Here is a 21,408-nt window from a genome sequence, read left to right on the forward strand (position 1 = left end):
GGCAACGGTGTCTAGATGCAATTTGTATTTGTGGTTCTGGCAACTGGACCTTTTTGGAACACTATTATTTTTGTCTTACTGAGACAATGTCAGTGGGCTGACTGAACGCTCTGAGAGACTCTGGGTTAAGGTCAGGGATAAATCAAATCAAATCAAATCCAATTTATTTTTATAGCCCATATCAGCTGATATCTCAAAGTGCTGTACAGAAACCCAGCCTAAAACCCCAAACAGCAAGCAATGCAGGTGTAGAAGCACGGTGGCTAGGAAAAACTCCCTAGAAAGGCCAAAACCTAGGAAGAAACCTAGAGAGGAACCAGGCTATGTGGGGTGGCCAGTCCTCTTCTGGCTGTGCTGGGTGGAGATTATAACAGAACATGGCCAAGATGTTCAAATGTTCATAAATGACCAGCATGGTCGAATAATAATAGGGCAGAACAGTTGAAACTGGAGCAGCAGCACGGTCAGGTGGACTGGGGACAGCAAGGAGTCATCATGTCAGGTAGTCCTGGGGCATGGTCCTAGGGCTCAGGTCAGTTGAAACTGGAGCAGCAGCACGGCCAGGTGGACTGGGGACAGCAAGGAGTCATCATGTCAGGTAGTCCATCATAAAGTAGTCTACAGTACTATTGCCAAGAGATTAGCTATACTGTAGGCGTATCTACCATAGGAGTCCCCTCGAAGCCTACCATTGACTATGTACATATGTAACAGATGTGAAACGGCTAGCTTAGTTAGCGTGGGCGCTAAATAGCGTTTCAATCAGTGACGTCACTTGCTCTGAGACCTTGAAGTAGTAGTTCCCCTTGCTCTGCAAGGGCCGCGGCTTTTGTGGCGCGATGGGTAACGATGCTTCGAGGGTGACTGTTGATGTGTGCAGAAGGTCCCTGGTTCGCGCCCGGGTATGGGCGAGGGACGGTCTAAATGTGTACTGTTACACATACCCAGCATGAAAGAGCTGCAGGAGTTGTGACCCGCTTTTGTTGGTTATGTTGTTGTAGCTGTGTCTAGGGGGGCATATTGGGGAGGGAATGCGGTCCCCTCCAGGTAGGTGTTTGTCCCCCTGTGTGCTGAGGGTGTCATTTCGCTCTGTTGATAATTTCCTTTTGAATTTCTAGCCAAATGTAAAATGTTCCTGTTTTGATTCATTTAATAGAGGTAGGGTCTGCGCTATACCAAATTAGTATACCCCCTGAGTCCCTTCCCTGTAGTTTGGTGGATGGGACTACCAGCTCTCTGTAACCTGGAGGGAAACCAGTGGGTGCATCTCCTCTATACCATTCTTGTAGGATGACAATGTCTGTATTTCTGATTTCTTTGGTGAAGTCCAGGTTCTTGCTCTTTAGGCCAAAGGCAAATAACCCCAGGCCTTGGATATTCAAGAATGAGATAGTGAAGGCTTTGTGTTTCATGAAGTGACCAATGTTGTTAGTCATGTGGTTTTGCCTCGGAACAGTGAGTGTGAGCAGAGCCTGCTGAGCATCTGATACATGTGTCCCAATCTCTCTCTCTCTCTCTTGCTCTCTCTCTCTCTCTCTCTCAGCTCTGGGGCCTTTTATCCAGCTCCATTCTGCTCTTCATCTCGGATCACATCAAAGGGCTGCTCTCCTTTAAGTCTCTCTGAGCCTGAGCCATCACCTGACATCATCTCGTCCAGCCCAGCCTTCAACCCTCAGCCTTGAGCACACTGCTCCCCTCGCCTGCAGCTTCGACGCATTACTACCCTGGTTCTCTCTTCCAGAGACCAACCCCTCTCCCTCTGTCTTTCTCTCCCTCTCTCTCTATTCTCCCTCTCTCGATATCTTGTTCTCTCATTCTATCATTCATTAATTATTTGTCTCTGTGATCTCTCCCTCTCTGTTCTCATTCAGCCAACATCTATCGCTCTTATTCTCTCCCTCCATCCTCTCACCTTCTGTAGACTACAGTAGCCATGATCACGTGTCTCCTTTCATGTTCCCTTCTCTTAAGTCTCCTGTTATATAAACCCTCAACCTCCTTTCCCTCTCTCTTCTTCTTCTTCTTCTTCTCTCTCCAACCTTTCAATGTATCCCTTCCTCCCCACCACACAACTCTCATCCTCTCTCCAATCCACTGCCTCTCTCTTCCACTGCCTGGCTTCGATCCCCCTCTCCTTAGCCCTCTACCACACATGCTCTCCTGCTGTTGCTCCAGATATTAAAACAAATCAGCCGTGAAATAAGCTCCTTCCTCCATCCTTAGTCTAGCTGTCGGAGCTCATTCCCGTCCACATCAGAAACATGTACCCACCCACCTCTCTGGATCAGCCTCCTCCCATCTCCCGCTCCCTCCCTTCCCTGGGCTTACTTTCCCTCACAGTCTCTCCTCCAACAGAGCACAGACTTGTGTGTGCTGCAGCGGCGGGTCAAAGCCTCACCTTTTTCATTATCGGGATTCATCGTTATACGTCAAGTACTGTATGTTATTTGTACACCTGCCTGTACTGCACATACAGTATAGCTCGACGTTCACTTCAGAATCGCATACATATTTGAACAGAACATCTTGTCCCACCTGGGCTTATATCCAATTAAGAACCTGTCCATCATTGGACTTGGTATTTAGTAGAAATGAGAGTGTTATGGTCGAGTGTGGAGGGATAAGAGAAGGAAAGAGAAGAGAGGGTGGTGTTGGAGGGGGACATATTTTACTGTGATAGTTGGCTGGATCCGTGTGCAATGGTTGGTACATCCTGGAGTGAATGATTTGTGATGCCAGCAGCGGGTAAATGTCATACTTTGGAGCACGTCCTTGTGATTTGTTACAGCTCAGTGTACCTCAGGGGATGTACTCTTACACAAAATTTCCATTAAACAAATCCTCCGTAGGGACATCATGGCCTAGCCTGAAGTGTCTGCTCCAATTCTTTTGGATGGGGGAACAACAGCGGCCAGGGGGCTCTGCCTCAGATTTAAATTTTCCTCTAAGGGAATGGAAAAATACATTGTGAACCATCAGGGTGTATGTAAGTCTTTATTTACTGTGGATTTATTCTGGTCAGTCAGATGTCACAAGCTATGGTAGGTATTGTTGTTTTTACACTACCGTTCAAAAATTTGGGGTCACTTAGAAAGGTCCTTGTTTTTGAAAGAAAATCACTTTATTTTTGTCCATTAAAATAACATCAAATTTCTCAGAAATACAGTGTAGACATTGCTAATGTCTAGTGTCTAATGTCTAAATGACTAGCTGGAAACGGCTGATTTTTAATGGAATATCTACATAGGCGTACAGAGGCCCATTATCAGCAACCATCACTCCTGTGTTCCAATGGCACGTTGTGCTAGCTAATCCAAGTTGATCATTTTAAAAGGCTAATTGATCATTAGAAAACCATTTTGCAATTATGTTAGCACAGCTGAAAACTGATGTACTAATTAAAGAAGCAATTAAACTGTCCCTCTTTAGACTAGTTGAGTATCTGGAGCATCAGCATTTGTGGATTCGATTACAGGCTCAAAATGGCGAGAAACAAAGAACTTTCTTCTGAAACTCGTCAGTCTATTCTTGTTCTGAGAAATGAAGACTATTCCATGCAAGAAATTGCCAAGAAACTGAAGATCTCGTACAACGCTGTGTACTACTCCCTTCACTGAACAGCGCAAGGTGGCTCTAACCAGAATAGAAAGAGGAGTGGGAGGCCCCGGTGCACAACTGAGCAAGAGGACAAGTACATTAGAGTGTCTAGTTTGAGAAACAGGACACAAGTCCTCAACTGACAGCTTCATTAAAGAGTACCCGCAAAACTCCGGAACTTTCATTACGCACACCTGTCCCCTATTCCCACTGATTAGTACCTGTATAAGTGTGCCCTTTGGTTTCCATTGGGCTCTCCACATATGTTACAATGTCCGTTGGTGCGTGTGAGTACCTGTGCTGTGTATTTTGGGCTTTTGTGCCCTTGTGGATTGCGCAGATGATTGCAGGTCTCGTGTGTTAATCATTGTGTGCATGTGTTATATATTCGAGGTACTCCTCGCTCTTTTGTTTGGGTTTCAACCCTGTGTTTTTGTTACGTGTTTGTTTGGTCTTCGTCCCCGTGCCTTTACACGGCAAGCCATAATTTGGGTACAATTTAAAGCCCTATTACGCATTCCTGCGTCTGTCTCCCGAATCATTCATGCCAGCATGAGGACTGCCAGTTGAGGACTTGAGGCGTCTGTTTCTCAAACTAGACACTAATGTACTTGTCCTCTTGCTCAGTTGTGCACCGGGGCCTCCCACTCCTCTTTCTGTTCTGGTTAGAGCCACCATGCAACTTTTCTAAGTGAACCCCAAACTTTTGAACGCTAGTGTGTTTTTAAAAAATTGCTGTCTATTTTTCATGATAAGACTATATACAGTACTATTTCAGCTCAAAGCCCCCCAAAAATGTCTCCATTTACCATTTACCTTTCTTTCTTTCTTTCTTTTAAACATAAGTATTTAAATGATTTTTCTTTCCATCCATGGCTGCCTCCACTCTCCAATCTAGATGCATTGACCTTTTATGTAATAGTCTAATCCTGGGTGCCAAACTGCATGTCTTTCAAATGGCTCCTTAGATGCGTAACAACCACCTCAAGCACCTCTGTCCAAAGCCATTGTCTGAGACTGCCCTATTTAACGAGGGCTTGAGCCACATCCCTGCCCTGCTCTCAATAGGTATGCCTTGGGGGCGGGATTTGGAAACCATGGTGTAGGAGAATGGAGCTGAGTCCCTCCCCATGAACTTTGCCTTCCAGGGGACCCATGGCTGCTCTGGGAATGTGAGGCCTGACAGGGGAACAAAGGCCTCCACTGTCTCCCAGGAGGAGGCTGGCCACTAGGTCCGAGCTACCAGCCAGCCCCTAGCCCTAGACAACAGTCCCGCTGGGCATACTTATGAGAGAGGACTACAACAAGAGAGCTATGCTACTAGGAGTGTGGAGCTGTGAAGGAGCGAGCGCATGGCCCATGGCCGTGGATGGGAAATGCCCGGCTGTCAGAGGAGAAGGAGGAGTCAAAGGACTCCAGGCAAGACGTCAGCTTGATAATAATGGGGAGAGCCTGGGCCTGGTCGTACTGACAAAGCTTGGCTAGCTGTGGTGGGATGGCCATGGGAGGGGATCTAATGATGAAAAATATGAACATTGTAAGATGACAAAAATGAAAGGGATCATGCTAGAGACAAGAATGCTCTCTCTTCTCTTTTCTGAGGGGAAAGTCCAGCCAGGACCGACTCAGTGGCACCGCCAGTCTAGCCTTGAAGAGACAGGGAGCACAGACAGAATGAGACCACTGTGCACAGCAGTAGGGCGAGAAGAAAGTGTGGTGGTAATTGTTGTCTGGTTGAGGTGGAAAGAATATAGTACAGTAAGAAAGAGATAGACGTGAACATGACCCTTCCTGCAGCAGCCTGTGGCCAATTAAGCAATAAGGCCAGAGGGAGTGTGGTATATGGCCAATATACCACGACTGTTCTTAAGCACGACGCAAGACGGAGTGCCTGGACACAGTCGTGGTATATTGGCCATATATCACAAACCCCCAACGTGCCTTATTGATATTATAAACTGGTTACCGATGTAATTAGAGCAGTAAAAATTTAGGTTTTGTCATACCCATGGTATACGGTCTAATATACAACGTCTTTCAGCTAATCAGCATTCAGGGCTCGAACCAGAACACACAGCAGTTTCTAATACCTGACATATGTTGGTTCCTAGAAAACATTTCTAAAATGTATGGCACCTTGCTGACTAGTCATTTCACCATCTACCTCCAGCTACTGTCATTCCTGTGGCTCCCAATCCGAACAGCATGCTTTGCGTTCCCCCCGTCTCAGGGCTGCAAGGCAGGCAGGGAATGTGCATTTGCATAATATCTTTATTAATCAGAAAATTCCTCCTGCCTCCCTGCATTAAACGTTGTGGCACTGAGACGGAGCAGGGGGAAGGAACATGCCTGGGAGATGAGTGCTCAGACCCGATCGATATGACATCTCATGGCACAACTGTGTCACTCAACCTGGCAAATGTAAGAGGCAGAGGAAACTGGTATGGCCGGTAGTTTCAAAGAAAGAGAAAAGCTATATTAGCTGGATGAGTAATAGTACTTAAATTGAACTACCTCATAATCCGTACAACTGCCAGTATACCAGTCAATCACACAGATAGGGAAAACCTTTTTCTAGGCCTACCACTATTACTACTACTAGTAGTAGTAGTAGTAGTTGTAGTAGGACTAGTACTAGTAGTAGTTGTAGTAGTACTAGTACTAGTAATAGTACTAGTAAGTAGTAGTTGTAGTAGTAGTAGTAGTAGTAGTAGTTGTTGTAGTAGTAGTTGTAGTAGTAGTAGTAGTACTAGTAGTAGTAGTAGCACTAGTAGTAGTAGTAGTACTAATAGCAGTTGTAGTAGTAGTACTACTAGTAGTAGTACTAGTAGTAGTTGTAGTAGTAGTAGTACTAGTAGTAGTTGTAGTAGTAGTAGTACTAGTAGTAGTACTAGTAGTAGTAGTAATAGCACTACCACCTCTGCTACTTCTCCTTGAAATAGTACAAAATATCCCAGATGAAACTAAGAGATTAAAACACTCCCAGCGTGGCATTAAAATGAATGTTTTTAGGGAAGCCATTTTGGAAAATGTTCTGCCTTGTGGGAGAAAGCCTTTCATGTAGGCAGATTGAATGAATGCTGGTACTATGCATGATTTCCATAGCCTATTCAACTCTTATCTGTGGATTAAGTTGGGAAAAAAAGGCAAAAACATTTCAGAATTGTCAATACTAACTGCCTTCTTTATGGCCAGGAGAAGGAGCCTGTAGAGACAGCACCACTGCAGTCCTTTGTGACACAAATAAATGGCCACAATGCATACAATTAATGTAAGTTAAACTGAGCAAGGACTAATTTCTGCCCCCCCCCCCCCCCCCCCCCCCCCCCGCCCAAAACGCTATTTCTGCGAAAAGAGAACTTTCTGGCAATTACCACTCGGTTACCATGGTTATTACAGATAATTCCAGGTTATTTATGCTCAAAGTGCCAATCACGTCAGAGCTTCACCCGTTCATTATCTTAGCCAGGTTATTTTCTCCAACAGCAGAGTGATTTAGCCTTGCATGACTGTAATCACAATTTAGAGCCTGCAGTTCATGGTAACATGGAACTGTCTCTTTTGGGAGGGTAGATAGAAACACTGTCTTATCAGAGAGAGTGACTGGGGCACAACAGCCTCTGTCTGTCTGACATTGTCATCATGGCCATCTAGCCTTATGTGAGCCTATAGCAAAATGATCTGTCTTGTCTGTCTGTCATCACCAGTGGATCTGTTGGTTGAGGCAGAGGATACAGGGCAGACATGGAACCCCATTTAGGACAGACCAACACATTTTGGACAGACAAACACATTTTGGACAGACAAGAGTGGGTGTAGGCCATTTGGACGTCAATCTTCCTCTACTAATATCAAGCTGGCAAGATGGAGGAGCAGAGAACCAATCATGACAGCATAATGAAGCAGTCAATCAGGTTTGCTTGTCTGCAAAGACAATGGGAGATTGCAGGCTTATTGCAGCGCTCACTGTACAGCTACAGTCTGCCTGCCCAAATGGCACCGCTGCTTGATATTTCAGTCTAATTTCCCAAGCATACAAGTATTTGATTGCGTTGATGTAACTTTCGGCAAGTGAATTCTCCCATTAACTTCAGAACAATATCTACCTTGGAGAGGGCTGCAGTCAAAGCCAACCTGGATTTGACTGCAGCCATCAGTCTTCGGGAGCATTTTGATCAGTCGTAAGAGCTTTTTTCAAGGCCTCCCCCAATGCAGCTTTAGTCTGGCAAATTGATTTTTACAATGTTTACCTTTCCCCATCTTATTAATTAACCCATACATTAGGGATTGCTTGCTTTTAAGTTCCTCTGAGGTGCTGTGGAAATTAGCTGGTTAATTAACTTATTGTGCCTTTGGCTGGGAGCCATGGATTAGGAAAATATTGCTGCGGAAGCTGAGAGAAGACAAACAACTGGTCTGTCTGATTTGTAGGGAACCCCTGGTGACATCTCCAGTGTTCTCTCAGGTATTTATTCCCACAGCGATGAGAGAGATTGATTTCTGATCAACAAGGGTATTGGTGAGCCAGTGATTCATGGAGGTGCTTGGAAGGTTATGATGCAGTGGGAGAACCATAGGGCTGGGTAGACATAAACGTGATGGAAAGGAAGAGAAAGAAAGAGTGGCAAGGCAGGGAAGGTGAGACTGAATTATATACTGCATCTCTCTCTCTTTCTATTTGTTGGCCAACAGCATAACAAATTCAAAAGGTTTTAAAGGAGTATTCCTCGATGGGTGCATGGCCGATAGAATGACCATGATTCATTGAGCAGAGCTGCAGAATATGATGATAATTACAGCCCAACAGAGACACAGAGGGTTGGTATGGTCACACTGACTAGCTCCTGTGTTCGCCTTCCTTCCCAGAGTTCAGCTCACCCCGAGGGGGAACCGGCACCCCCATCCTACCCCCATTCTGCATGCTTGGAAATCTCTAAAATGTTTGAGTCTCCCCCTCTCTCCGAGGCTACATTCTTCAGAGGCCTCCAGATTACAGATCCACCATAGAAGTTGTGACACTGTAGCAACATGATAACATCACTGTGCCGTTCCCGAAACCATTCCTGACATTTCTTCCAAGCCCACAGTAATGCATGACACAGAGACAGACGTGTATAGGTAGCTTTGAGAAAAACAGCAATTTGAGAAGCATGGAGTGCGTCCTAAATGGCACCACATACAGTACCAGTCAAAAGTTTGGACACACCTACTCATTACAGGGTTTTTCTTTATTCTTTTATTATTTTCTACATTGTAGAATATCAAAACTATGAAATAACACATATGGAATCATGTAGTATTTGAGATTCTTCAAAGTAGCCACCCGTTGCCTTGATGACAGCTTGGCATTCTCTCAGCCAGCTTCATGAGGTAGTCACCTGGAATGCATTTCAATTAACCGGTGTGTCTTGATAAAAGTGAATTTGTGGAATTTATTTCCTTCTTAATGCTTATGAGACAACAGTTTTGTTGTGACAAGGTAGAAGATAGCCCTATTTGGTAAAAGACCAAGCCTTAGAAAATGCAGCCCAAATAAATGTTTCACAGAGTTCAAGTAACAGACACATCTCAACATCAAATGATCAGAGGAGACTTAGGCCTTCAGGGTCAAATTGCTGCAAAGAAACCACTACTAAAGGACACCAATAAGAAGAAGGGACTTGCTTGGGCCAAGAAACACGAGCAATGGACATTAGACCGGTGGAAATCTGTCCTTTGATCTGATGAGTCCAAATTTGAGATTTTTGGTTCCAACCGCTGTGTCTTTGTGAGACGCAGAGTAGGTGAACGGATGACCTCCGCATGTGTGGTTCCCACCGTGAAGCATGGGAGAGGAGGTGTGGTGCTTTGCTGGTGACACGGTCTGTGATTTATTTAGAATTCATGGCACACTTAAGCAGCATGGCTACCACAGTATTCAGCAGCGATACTACATCCCATCTGGTTTACACTTAGTGGGACTATCATTTGTTTTTCAACAGGACAATGACCCAACATACCTCCAGGCTGTGTAAGGGCTATTTGACCAAGAATGAGAGGGATGGAGTGCTGCATTAGATGACCTGGCCTCCACAATCACCTGACCTCAACCCAATTGAGGTGGTTTGGGATGAGTTGGATCGCAGAGTGAAGGAAAAGCAGCCAACAAGTGCTCAGCATATGTGGGAACTCCTTCAAGACTGTTGGAAAAGCATTCCAGGTTTAGCTGGTTGAGAGAATGCCAAGAGTGTGCCAAGCTGTCATCAGGGCAAAGGGAGGCTATTTTGAATAATCTAAAATATATTTTGATTTGTTCAAACACTTTTTTGATTACTATATGATTCCAAATGTGTTATTTCATAGTTTTGATTTATTCACTATTATTCTACAATGTAGAAAATAGTAAAAAGAACTTGAATGAGGAGGTATGTCCAAACTATAACTGGTACCGTGGTCAAAAGTAGTACACCATATAGGGAACAGGGTGCCATTTGGGACATAGACATGGTTGTATGGGCAGCAATGAGACACAGAGGGAGGCTTGTGCTGCGGCAATGCATTACAGTCTTTTTCCTCTGACTGGAGACTGTTATTAATGGCTCAGGACAGATCGTTTTCCATCGCTCCTCCTCCCCATGAAGAAACCCTGTGCTTCCTGTATCCTGCATCTCTCTGCTGGTGTCTAGTGGGGAAAGGTCAGGCTGTGATGCAGTATTTACGTCCCAAATGGCACCTTATTCTCTATATACTGAACTGCTGTTGACCAATGCCCATAGGGCTACGGTCAAAAGTATGCACTATATAGGGAATAGGGAGCCATTTGGGAAGTAGACAGTAATGGTCAGTTGATAGTGTGTCTGTGATGGTCATGCAGCAGAGCAGTACGTACCCCACAGTGTATGTGAGGACAAATGAGGAGACTGGTCTTGGTTGACCAAAACACCCAGCAGGTTCTGTCTTTCTTCTCCTGTCTTGTCTTGAGTGGGTGGAGGGGATGGAGGTTGGAGCCCTCATCCAATCAGCCTGCTACCCGGCCCGCTTCCCTTTCCCCCTTAAACCGCTACCTGTCCTAAGAAGAATATTTTCTTGTGAAAAAGTAGCTGGAGATGGAAGAAAGATTCTCAAGACAGATTTTATTTTCTTGCGAGCGCATCATAAAAAAGGATTTGCTGGAGAAATTAAAAAGAGCCCTTGATATGCAGATCAGCACCCATTAATCAAAGAAACAAGATTAGGATTCCAAATTGAGATGAAAAAAGGCTCATTATCTTGGTTGAGTGTCATGTTTAATAACGTGGAACGGCTGTGTAATTCACTGGCATGGCAGGCTGAGGAGCGGGCTGAGGAGAACACATTGCGCATAACGGGTCCTTGGCGGAGTTATTTTAAGTGTTAGGTGACCCAGGGAGCAGTGGAACAGGGGGCTAGAGCAAGCAGGGGGCTGGGGGAGAACCACTCAGCAGAGAGTAGAGGGAGAGGGGGAAGAGAATCAAAAGAACGTGCTCCTACGGGAGCCAGGCGACCACGTGTGCTGGCTTTGATGATAAAGTGTCTTGCCGTGTTGTGGGGAGTGGGGTCTCCACAACGCATGAATAATGGTCTGTATAAATGTTGCCACTGCAGTACACTCTGACTGCACTCACGCACCAGCAGACTCTGCTGCCATCTTTCTGTTCTGTTTTGGCCTGGGGATGGAACTGGTAACACAACAGAAACACACACGTAAACAAAGACAAACTTCAACAAAAACACAACAGACTGGAGCATCATATTTTAATAATCCCCCACATATGAGCAAAAGTGCATTTGTGAAATGTAATTCAAAAAATTCTGCTGTTTCTGGGGCGTCTCAGAATTGATTTTGACAATCTCCTTGCCTTTGGGAAAAATACTGAAGTCACTGATGACTACACGGTTGTACTCTCGTGCTCCTTGGGACTCGAGAGCCTGCGAAATTATGCTGGCATTAATATTTAATATTACGAGGGGCTGGGGAGAAACACGTGCCAGATCCTTTGTCTTTGTGTCAATGAAATGTGCTTGGATGCAGGCCGAAAATCATTTGAAATGGAAGACATGGGAAATGAGCTGCACCTTGGTGTTGTGTCTCTGAATAATGCAGAGAGAAGGCCAGCCGGAGCTGGGCGGTGGGGTGAGGAGGTAGACAAAGAGGGCTAGTTTAACAATCTGCCCTACAACCACAAAGGCCAACTGAACACTCACTGTTTATGTATGATGAAATATGCAATAACCTTTGGCATGGATTGACGTGACTACATCAAGGGGTGAATTTGCAAAAGCAAAGTAGGCTATGTTCATGTGTAAGCACAAATAGGAAGTTACAACCCGTTTCTCTGTCCATGAATGAAATCCTTATATCTATTCTTAGTATCACTTGAAACATATTAGCAGGTAATCAACAGATCATTTGATGGTTAAATGGTTACTAGATAGTGGAAATATAAGTGCCTATTTCAGACGTCCAATCACAACGAATGTCAAGTGGTAAGCCTTCTCAGATCTATCACACATAAGAGGGTCAGGGACCTCCACTAACTGACTGTGTGATCCCACTGAAAAGGGACCAGGCACAGAACTTAGTCCTCTGGGTATGTCATGTTAGGCTATCAAGCCTTCAGACTGACCTTAGAATTACCTTGTGATGAAGGACACAGAGATAGTATTCCCCTCAGAGTATGTTGTAAAATAATGATATGATGTACAATCACAATGTTATGGGTGAGTTTATAGGACTAGTTTATAAGCAGGTATAGACCACTAGTGCCATTCAAATGAGCTTGGTATGGGCTGATCTCACTAGAGGGCAGTGACGAGATGCATTTGACGAACATATCTGAACCACATCAAGTGTTTATATCAGATAGGGTCCACTGTGTCTGTGGCGTGAGGCTCTGCATCACGGTGGGTGTGACAATAACACCACAAAGGAGCTGTGCCTATTTGGTGGTGATTTGGTAAGGCTACAGGGTACATAAAGGACCACTTTAAGAACTACGTGTGTGTGTGTGTATGTATGTGGTGTGTGTTATACAGTACATGTGTGCCTGTGTATGTGTGTTCCTGTTTGCTATGTTTGTGTGTGGGTGAGTATGTGAGTGTGTGTGTATGTGGCAGGCAAGCTGTCTGCACATTGGAATTGAACCTGACAGCACAGCTGCTGATGAAAATTTGAACACAGAGGGATGCCAGGCTGTGGACAGCATTAGAGCACAACTGATAAAGGTCAACTCATCTCTAATTGTCCATCAGACCCCCCCCCCCATAAAAGGTACAACCTGACACCTAAATAGTGTACTAACACAAATGTTGATAAGGAAAAAACAAAACCCATAAATCAAGCTTGTTGGTACTTCCTAGGTTTATAATGGGGTGGGGTGGGCGGGGGGTGCTTGAAACAGATGATGCTTCTCTTTTTACAAAGGGTCAACCCCAAACACAATTCAAGTGCATGTCCAGTGAGATATAATGCAAGCAATGAATGAGTGATAAGCTTCCAAATGTCACACCATATCAGCTTGAGCCTGACTTAGCAGAACATTCAATTACCAACCCTTCAATAGCAGGGGGAAAGTTTGTGAGTAAAATGTTCTATCACAGTCACATCAACCCAAGCCAGAGTAGTGAGAATGATCCACACCTGTTTTAAATTCAGTGTTGTGATTACAAACAGGAAAGAGTTAAGATGGAGCGAATGTGCCTCTCCGGTCTGCCAAGTCTGTCTGTGTGTGTGGGACGTTGTGGTGCTCTCCTCTCCCAGACACATGAAACATGCCTTAAACGATGACTGCAGCAGCCCCAGTGTGTGCCTTTCAGCTTTCACATACAGAGAGAATGACTCATCCGCACACACATTAATGAGATGTTAACCAGGCCTAGTGTGTGTGGGCGTGTGTGTGTGTGTGTGTGTGCACGGCCGTATTTGTGTGTGTGTGTGTGCACGGCCGTATTTGTGTGTGTAGGGATATCCATCTTAAGCCACTTCCATTAGGAACCTAAAGCTCTTGTTTCAACAAAACAATTTCCATCCTTTTCTTCCATGGATATATGGATCTCTTCAGCACGCTCATACATACCTTATGCCCTGTACTGACCCCTTTTACGAGTGCTAGCTGGTTGGCTGGCTGAAACAAGAAGCTGAAATGAATGCACTAGCTAAGATTTCTCACCCTCTTGTTAACCCTCTTTGTCTGAAACCAGTCGCTCACCTCAAGCACCATCATCAGCCGCTCGTTCTCCAGCCCCTCTCACTGACTTTGTGATTACTGGCTGGCCCGGCTAAGGAGGGCTCACCCCTACTTTAAGTGATTACTAATTACAGTGTACAGACAAGATGCTACTTGGTGTTACTGGGGAGACTACCAAACTAACTTACAAGTGCCTCTACATCATCACTTTTCCTTGCTGTCAGTGGTTGTTTTTTCCCCCTCTCATCGCCGTAAGTGGTGTACGTTTGTTGATCTGTGAGTAATTTTATTCAAAAGATAATGTCGCTATGTCTAGATGCGAGAGAGACTTGTGAATATGAGTTCTTATCTTGTTTGAGATTTAGGCTTTTAGCTTGCACAACAAATACGACTTTTTCGGTGCATGGTGGAATGCATTTTTAGTAAACAAACTTATTTGAGCAAATATAATCAATGTTGTTTTTGAAATGTGAAGCGTAGTTATGTGTGTTTTACAGTATACCTACAGTGCCTTCAGAAAGTATTCATACCCCTAGACTTATTTCACATTTCACTGTGTTACAGTCTGAATTCAAAATGTATTAAATCAATATTTTGGAGTGTCATAGCAAAGGGGTGTGAATACTTATGTAAATGAGATATTTCTGTATTTCATTTTCAATAAATATGCAAAACAAAATTCTAGAAACATGTTCACTTTGTCATTACGGGGGCATTGTGTGTAGATGGATGAGATTTTTTTTTATTTTTTATTTAATGCATTTTGAACTCAGACTGTAACACAACAAAATGTGGAATATGTCAAGGGGTATGAATACTTTCTGAAGGCACTGTACACGTAGACCAGCATAGTGTAGCTGAGGACAGCACACACATTTTTCAAATGACCCCCTTCTCAATCACAAATCATTTGGCACCAGCCACTGAAGGGAAGATGTCTCCCTTAATATGTCACAACCGTCACATGCTAAACTAAAGAAAGGGACAAACAAAGAGAGGGAGAAACAGAGGAGAGAGTTAGGGGAGAGATTCTCATTCCGTCCAACCTCTCTCCATCACAAAGTAATGTGCTTTCATCCGCTTTCAATTCCCCTTATCAATCGGCGGCAGGAGAGGAAGCCGTCGATACTTAAAGTGACAGTGGCATTAAAGGATGGCCTTCATCTCCCGTCTCACGGGGAAAGTGACATTTAACTGCACACCCAGGAACCTGTCACTTGTTTATTGCACAAGACAGTCAGTGGATGAACGTTAAGGAGGGGTGGCCTCTGCTGTAAATCACTGTGGCTGTAGACCACTGCATTCTCCCAGACGAGTCACATTAAAAGACAAGTTCCAAGAGGACATCTTGTCAGATAATATGTAACGGGCTTAGGGAGCCAAGTAGGAGTGTCGGCTGTGTCAAACTGATTAAAATGAGAGTGGTGGAAAGCACTAGCTATCATGTATCTACCATTTGCGTCAACACAATGCACAGACAGACAATGTGTTGTAAGGAGACTCAAGGGTTTGTTTTCAGACTGTAAACTCAGTGGCACCAGCACAGCCATGGGCATGTGGTGTTGGATGGCTGGGATTGAAGACCGACAGCAGTATATTGCTCCTCTCAAATATCTCTGGGAGAGGACACATGCCCCCAGAGCAATACTACAGAGCTGCTTCCAGTGACAAAACATGTCCTAATGTGCTTCTGGCAATCAGCTGTGGGGTACGAGATGTGACACTCATACTTGCGGGGAAAACAATGGTCATCTCACCAGCAGCATATGGTCTGTAAATCTACACAGCTGTATCTATGAGAGACATTTACAACTGGCTGCTTTACATGGGGCCACAAAGCCCCTCTGTCCTTGGTCGTGACACGTGTCACAAAGACGTCACAGTGCCTGTGCGATTGTCCTCGCAGTGAATGCTGTTCGAGCTGCTTTTTAAGACATCTGGCATGCAATTCAACACAACAGACTGAGCACTGAGCTACGTCGTTTTCCAGCACCCATGAATGGTGATAGAATGAGAGTTACACACCCAGGTTCAGGGACGGCCTGGGAGTTTTTTGGTGGGTGGGGGTTCAGTCTCAGCTTACTGTTGAGAGTTAGAATAGTAGAACACAAGGTGCAGTTTTGATATGTGGTTGTGCATTAGCAGTTTTCCTCTTGTTGTGTCAGTCACTGACAGTCAATTAGCCCACTTCAGCTAACATTTTTTTGATTATAGTCTAGTGTTTCCCAACTCCGGTCCTCCAGTACCCATAACAGCACTCATTTTTGTTGTAGCCCTGGACAAAAACACCTGATTTGACTTGTCTAGGGCTTGATTTTAATTATATATTTTTTATTTATTTAATTAGGCAAGTCAGTTAAGAACAAATTCTAACAAAAGGCCACCTGCGGGGACAGGGGATGGGATTAAAAATATAGGACAAAACACACTTCACAACAAGAGAGACACCACAACACTACGTAAAGAGAGAACTAAGACAACAAGATGGTGAAGCCAATTGATGAGGATGTCACGCCCTGATCTGTTTCACCTGTCCTTGTGATTGTCTCCACCCCCTCCAAGTGTCGCTTATTTCCCCCAGTGTATTTATTCCTGGGTTTCCTGTCTCACTGTGACAGTTCGTCTTGTATGTTTGTCAAGTCAACCAGCGTGTTTTTCTCATTCTCCTTTGCTATTCTCTTTTTGATAGTCTTCCTGGTTTTGAACCCTGCCTGACTCTGGAATACTTTCCCGCCTGCCTGATCATCCTGCCTGCCCTGACCTTGATTCTGCCTGCCCTTTGGTACCTGTTGAACTCTGAACTTTTGCCTGTCCAAGACCATTCTCTTGCCTTATCCTATTGGATTATAAAATATTGTAAGACTATCTGCCTCTTGTATCTGCATCTGGGTCTCGCCTTGTGTCATGATAGAGCATCTAATATTGTGTCCCTGGTGTACTGACGTGAATGTTGGGGGAACAGGAGGACTGATGGGACAGGGGGTGACGGGTGAGGAGGGGGGGTTACTGGGAATCTTAACAGAACAGAGACCGGGAGGGAGTGGCTCAGGGTGGCAGTTTCAAGCTGCCTGCTGACTGGCGATTGGCTAACCTCCCAGCCAATGACTCCTAAAACAAATTAAGTGGCACAGGAGGCCTGCTCGGGTTTATTTCAATTTGGCAGAGTCACCAGTGAGATTTCATCCCTAATGACCAAAAGGGGGCTGGGAGGGAACGGGAGAGGGCTTGCTCTGGGTGTCTGTGTGTGTTTGTTATCCCACAGGTGGGAGGGAAGGTTGGAACAGAAACATAGGCCAGCAGATAGAGACCTGCTTTACTTGAACATGATTGGTCAATAAATACATCAATATTTTTACAAAATACAATATTAATGACATAAAATGTGTAACATTTGCCTCTGCATTCCTCCCATGTCTGTTTGCTGTTCTTGGTGAGCTAGCTCTGGTAGAGGTTTCGCAGTCAGTGAACAGGTTGGTGCTGGTGTAGATGGTCACTATGAGGAAGTGGAGCTGGGGTCATAGAGGGTCAACATAACTAGTGTCAATAAGAAGAAAGCTTAGTTGTGGGCTTCAGTGTGACAACATTGAAACTGTACAGTTGTAGAGCCCATAGAAAGAGTACAATAAACCACATGGGGACCAAATCAGGAAACTAACAAGCAAAGTATGAGTTGGCACTAACGCTCAATACATATTATCCTATTGTCTTGGCACACCAATAATACACACTGGCCTTGAGATTTCAGCCTGTTTTGGTGGGAAGGAGTTTTGGCCTTCCATTGTGACATCAACATGCTGTAAAATTAGTTAACAGACCAATAAGAAAGAGTTTAAAACCTTATGTTCAGTGTTCCCCACCCAACTCAAACCACTGACAGTCCAAGCAAAACTCTTGCTTGAGAAATTGCTCTTTGCTAAGAAGCAATTTTTTTCTTTTTTACCATTTAATTGAAATCACAGGTAGATACTTAATTGTTGCCCACAAATGATTTGATATTGAGATAAAAATTGGACCTTTAACAAGGCTTCTTCCAATGACCAGATCATCCACAGGCTAATTATCCTAGCATCCTGGCAACACTGAAGGATAATGCACTTAAAGGCGCGGGGAGAGGGTTGGGAAACCCTGCTTTTACATGATATACAATAAATGTAAATTAGTATTATCTAGACCACATATGTCAGAGTCAAGGCCCGCGGGCCACATCCGGCCCGCAAGAAGGTTTTTTATGGCCCCTGGGATGATCTTGATTTATTATTAGAACCGGCCCGCAGCAAGCCGGCAGCCCGCAGATCTTTTACACGCACCAATACTACATTTCCCACAATGCAAAGGTGACGCACCGAGCAGTAGGCTGCTTCATTTCAATATTTATTGGCACAGCAGTCGTCAGCATCACAGTAAAATTAACTTTCAGATACCCATCAAAAATGGCAAAACGGAAGGTGGATACTGAGAACCGGGGGTTTCAAACAAGGTGGGAGTCGGAGTATATGTTCACGAAGGTAGCTGGAAAACCTGTGTGTCTTCTGTGTGGAGAAAGTGTGGCGGTACTGAAAGAGTATAATCTGAGACGACATTATGAAACGAAACACGCGGACAAAAACAAGAATATGGACATGGAACAAAGGCTACAAAAGGCAGAGGAATTAAAACGAGGCCTCAAATCTCGACAGGCTCTGTTCAAAAAAGCCAAATCACAAGGCCAGGCTGCTGTCAAGGCCAGTTTTATTTTGGCAGAAGAGATCGCTAAATCAGCCCGGCCATTTACGGAGGGGGATTTCATCAAAAACTGCATGATTAAAGTTTGTGACGAAGTTTGCCCAGAAAAAAGGCAACTCTTTTTAAATGTGAGTCTGAGCAGAAACACCATTGCCGAGAGAGTAGACCAGTTGTCCATCAATCTAAAAGAGCAGCTTGTGAAAAAGGGAAAAGATTTTATTGCATATTCCTTGGCTGTGGATGAGAGCACCGACATTTCTGACATTGCCCAGTTGTCAATTTTCATCCGCGGAGTGGACTCCAGCCTAAGCGTGACAGAGGAGTTTTTGGCTTTACGTCCTATGCATGGCACAACTACGGGGCATGATTTGTATGAAGAGGTGTCAAGATGTGTAAATGAGATGGAGCTGCCTTGGGAAAAACTCGTGGGTTTGACAACCGACGGAGCACCTGCGATGTGTGGACACAGGAGCGGACTGGTGGCGAAGATACGGGAAAAGATGCAAGAGGAAAACGCGACAGGTGAGCTGACAGCTTATCATTGTATCATACACCAGGAAGCGTTGTGCGGTAAAGCCTTGAAAATGGAGCATGTAATGAGCATCATCACGCGCACAGTTAACTTTATCAGAGCCAAAGGTTTGAATCACCGCCAGTTCAAGGCATTTCTGACGGAGTTAGAAACGGAGCATGGTGATTTGCCTTATCACACAGAGGTGCGATGGCTAAGCCAGGGAAAGGTGCTTCAAAGATGTTTCGAGCTTCGTGAGGAGATTTGTCTATTCTTGGACAGCAAAGGGAAAGACACAACACAACTCCGAGACGAAATGTTTCTGTGTGAAATGGCTTTTCTGTGTGACATTACGAGTCATCTGAATGCAATAAACTTGCAGCTGCAGGGTCGGGATCGTGTCATCTCTGATATGTACAGTACAGTGAAGGCATTTAAAACCAAACTGACTCTGTGGGAGACGCAGATGCGGAAAGAAAATTTGAGCCACTTTCCCAGCTGCCAGACCATGAAAGAGAAGCTCTCTACCAGTGCGTTCCCGAGCACACAGTTGGCTGATAAAATAGGTATGCTTACCACTGACTTTCGACGCCGATTTGCTGACTTTGAAGCACAAAAAAGCAGGTTGGAACTGCTCGGTAACCCATTTGCTGTTGACGTGGAAAGCTCACCACCAAACCTCCAAATGGAGTTGATTGACCTCCAATGCAATGATGCACTGAGGGAAAAATATGCGGCAGTGGGTGCTGCGGAGTTTGCCCGTTTCCTCCCCGGCACAATGCCCCAGCTGCGCATCCAGGCTGCTCAAACGTTGTCTATGTTTGGCAGCACATACCTGTGTGAACAACTGTTTTCTTTGATGAACCTGAACAAAACATCACACAGAAGTCGACTTACTGCTGAACACCTCCACTCAATTCTGAGGATTTCTTCAGCTCAGAGCCTTACCCCGAACATTGATGAACTTGTGGAAAAGATGGGACACCACCAAGTATCACCCTCAACCTCAAACAAGTGAACATTACTGTGCAATCACATATTTAGAGTTTTTACTCAGTTCAAGTTTAAAAGTTAAAATTTAATATTTGTTTTCACTGCATGTTACTTCTCCTTAAACAAAGTGTTGTTTTTGATTAATAGATTTTTGCACTTTATTTTTTTGTATTTCAATCCAATTATATTTTAAAAATATTTCAGTTGAGTGGATGATAGAAAATTGCTATTATTGTTTTTTCTTTGAAGTAAATTTAGCCCACTTTTGCTAAAATAGAAAATATAGTCTACTGATGGTGCCTTGAATACCGGTTTCTTTCATTTAATGTTCATGTTATGGGGATATTTATATAAAGGAAATTTGTCTTTTGTGTCTGTTGAAAATTAAAGATTACTGACAGAGCCATAAGAAAATATTGCTTTATTTATCTGATCATATTGTAATATATTTGTTAGGTTTTCAGTAGGTTCAATTAGGTTCACTAGACTATATGCGTCATTTAAAAAATTTTCAATGAACATTCGAACAGTCCGGCCCTCGTCTTGTAGCTGATTTTTTTATTTGGCCCTCCGTCCATTTGACTTTGACACCCCTGATCTAGACTGTAGGATGTACTGTATGGGTGCTTCCCAAATAGTACATTATTCCACTAGGGCAAAATGTGTGCTCTTAAATAGGTTACAGGGTGCCATTTGGGAGGCAGACATACTGTAGCAGAGGCTCTGCATCAAGGCCACTCTACTCACCAGCTGCAGGAAGGTGAGGTAGCGCTTCCACCAAAGATATCTCTGCATATGAGGCCCTAGAGCTGCTAGCCAGTAGTACAGATACTTTTGGCCATGTAGTGTATGTGGACATCCCTTCAAATTAGTGGATTCAGCTATTTCAGCCACACCCGTTGCTAACAGGTGTATAAAATTGAGCACACCGCCATGCAATCTCCATAGACAAACATTGGCAGTAGAATGGCATGTACTGAAGAGCTCAGTGACTTTTAATGTGGCACCTTCATAGGATTTCAACTTTCCAACAAGTCAGTTCGTCACATTTCTGCCCTGCTAGAGCTGCCATGGAAACTGTAAGTGCTGTTATTGTGAAGTGGAAACGTCTACGAGCAACAACGGCTCAGCTGCGAAGTGGTAGGCCACACAAGCTCACAAAACAGGACCGCCCGAGTGCTGAAGCGCGTAGCGAGTAAAAATCGCCTGTCCTCGGTTGCAACACTCACTACCGAGCAGCCGCACACAAGCCTAAGATCACCATGCGCAATGCCAAACGTTGGCTGGAGTGGTGTAAAGCTCACTGTCATTGGACTCTTGAACAGTAGATACGCGTTCTGGAGCGATGAATCATGCTTCACTATCTGGCAGTCCGACAGACAAATCTGGGTTTGGCGGATT

The sequence above is a fragment of the Oncorhynchus mykiss genome, chromosome 28 (assembly GCF_013265735.2).
Source record: "Oncorhynchus mykiss isolate Arlee chromosome 28, USDA_OmykA_1.1, whole genome shotgun sequence".
In the NCBI taxonomy this organism is placed as follows: Eukaryota; Metazoa; Chordata; class Actinopteri; order Salmoniformes; family Salmonidae; genus Oncorhynchus; species Oncorhynchus mykiss.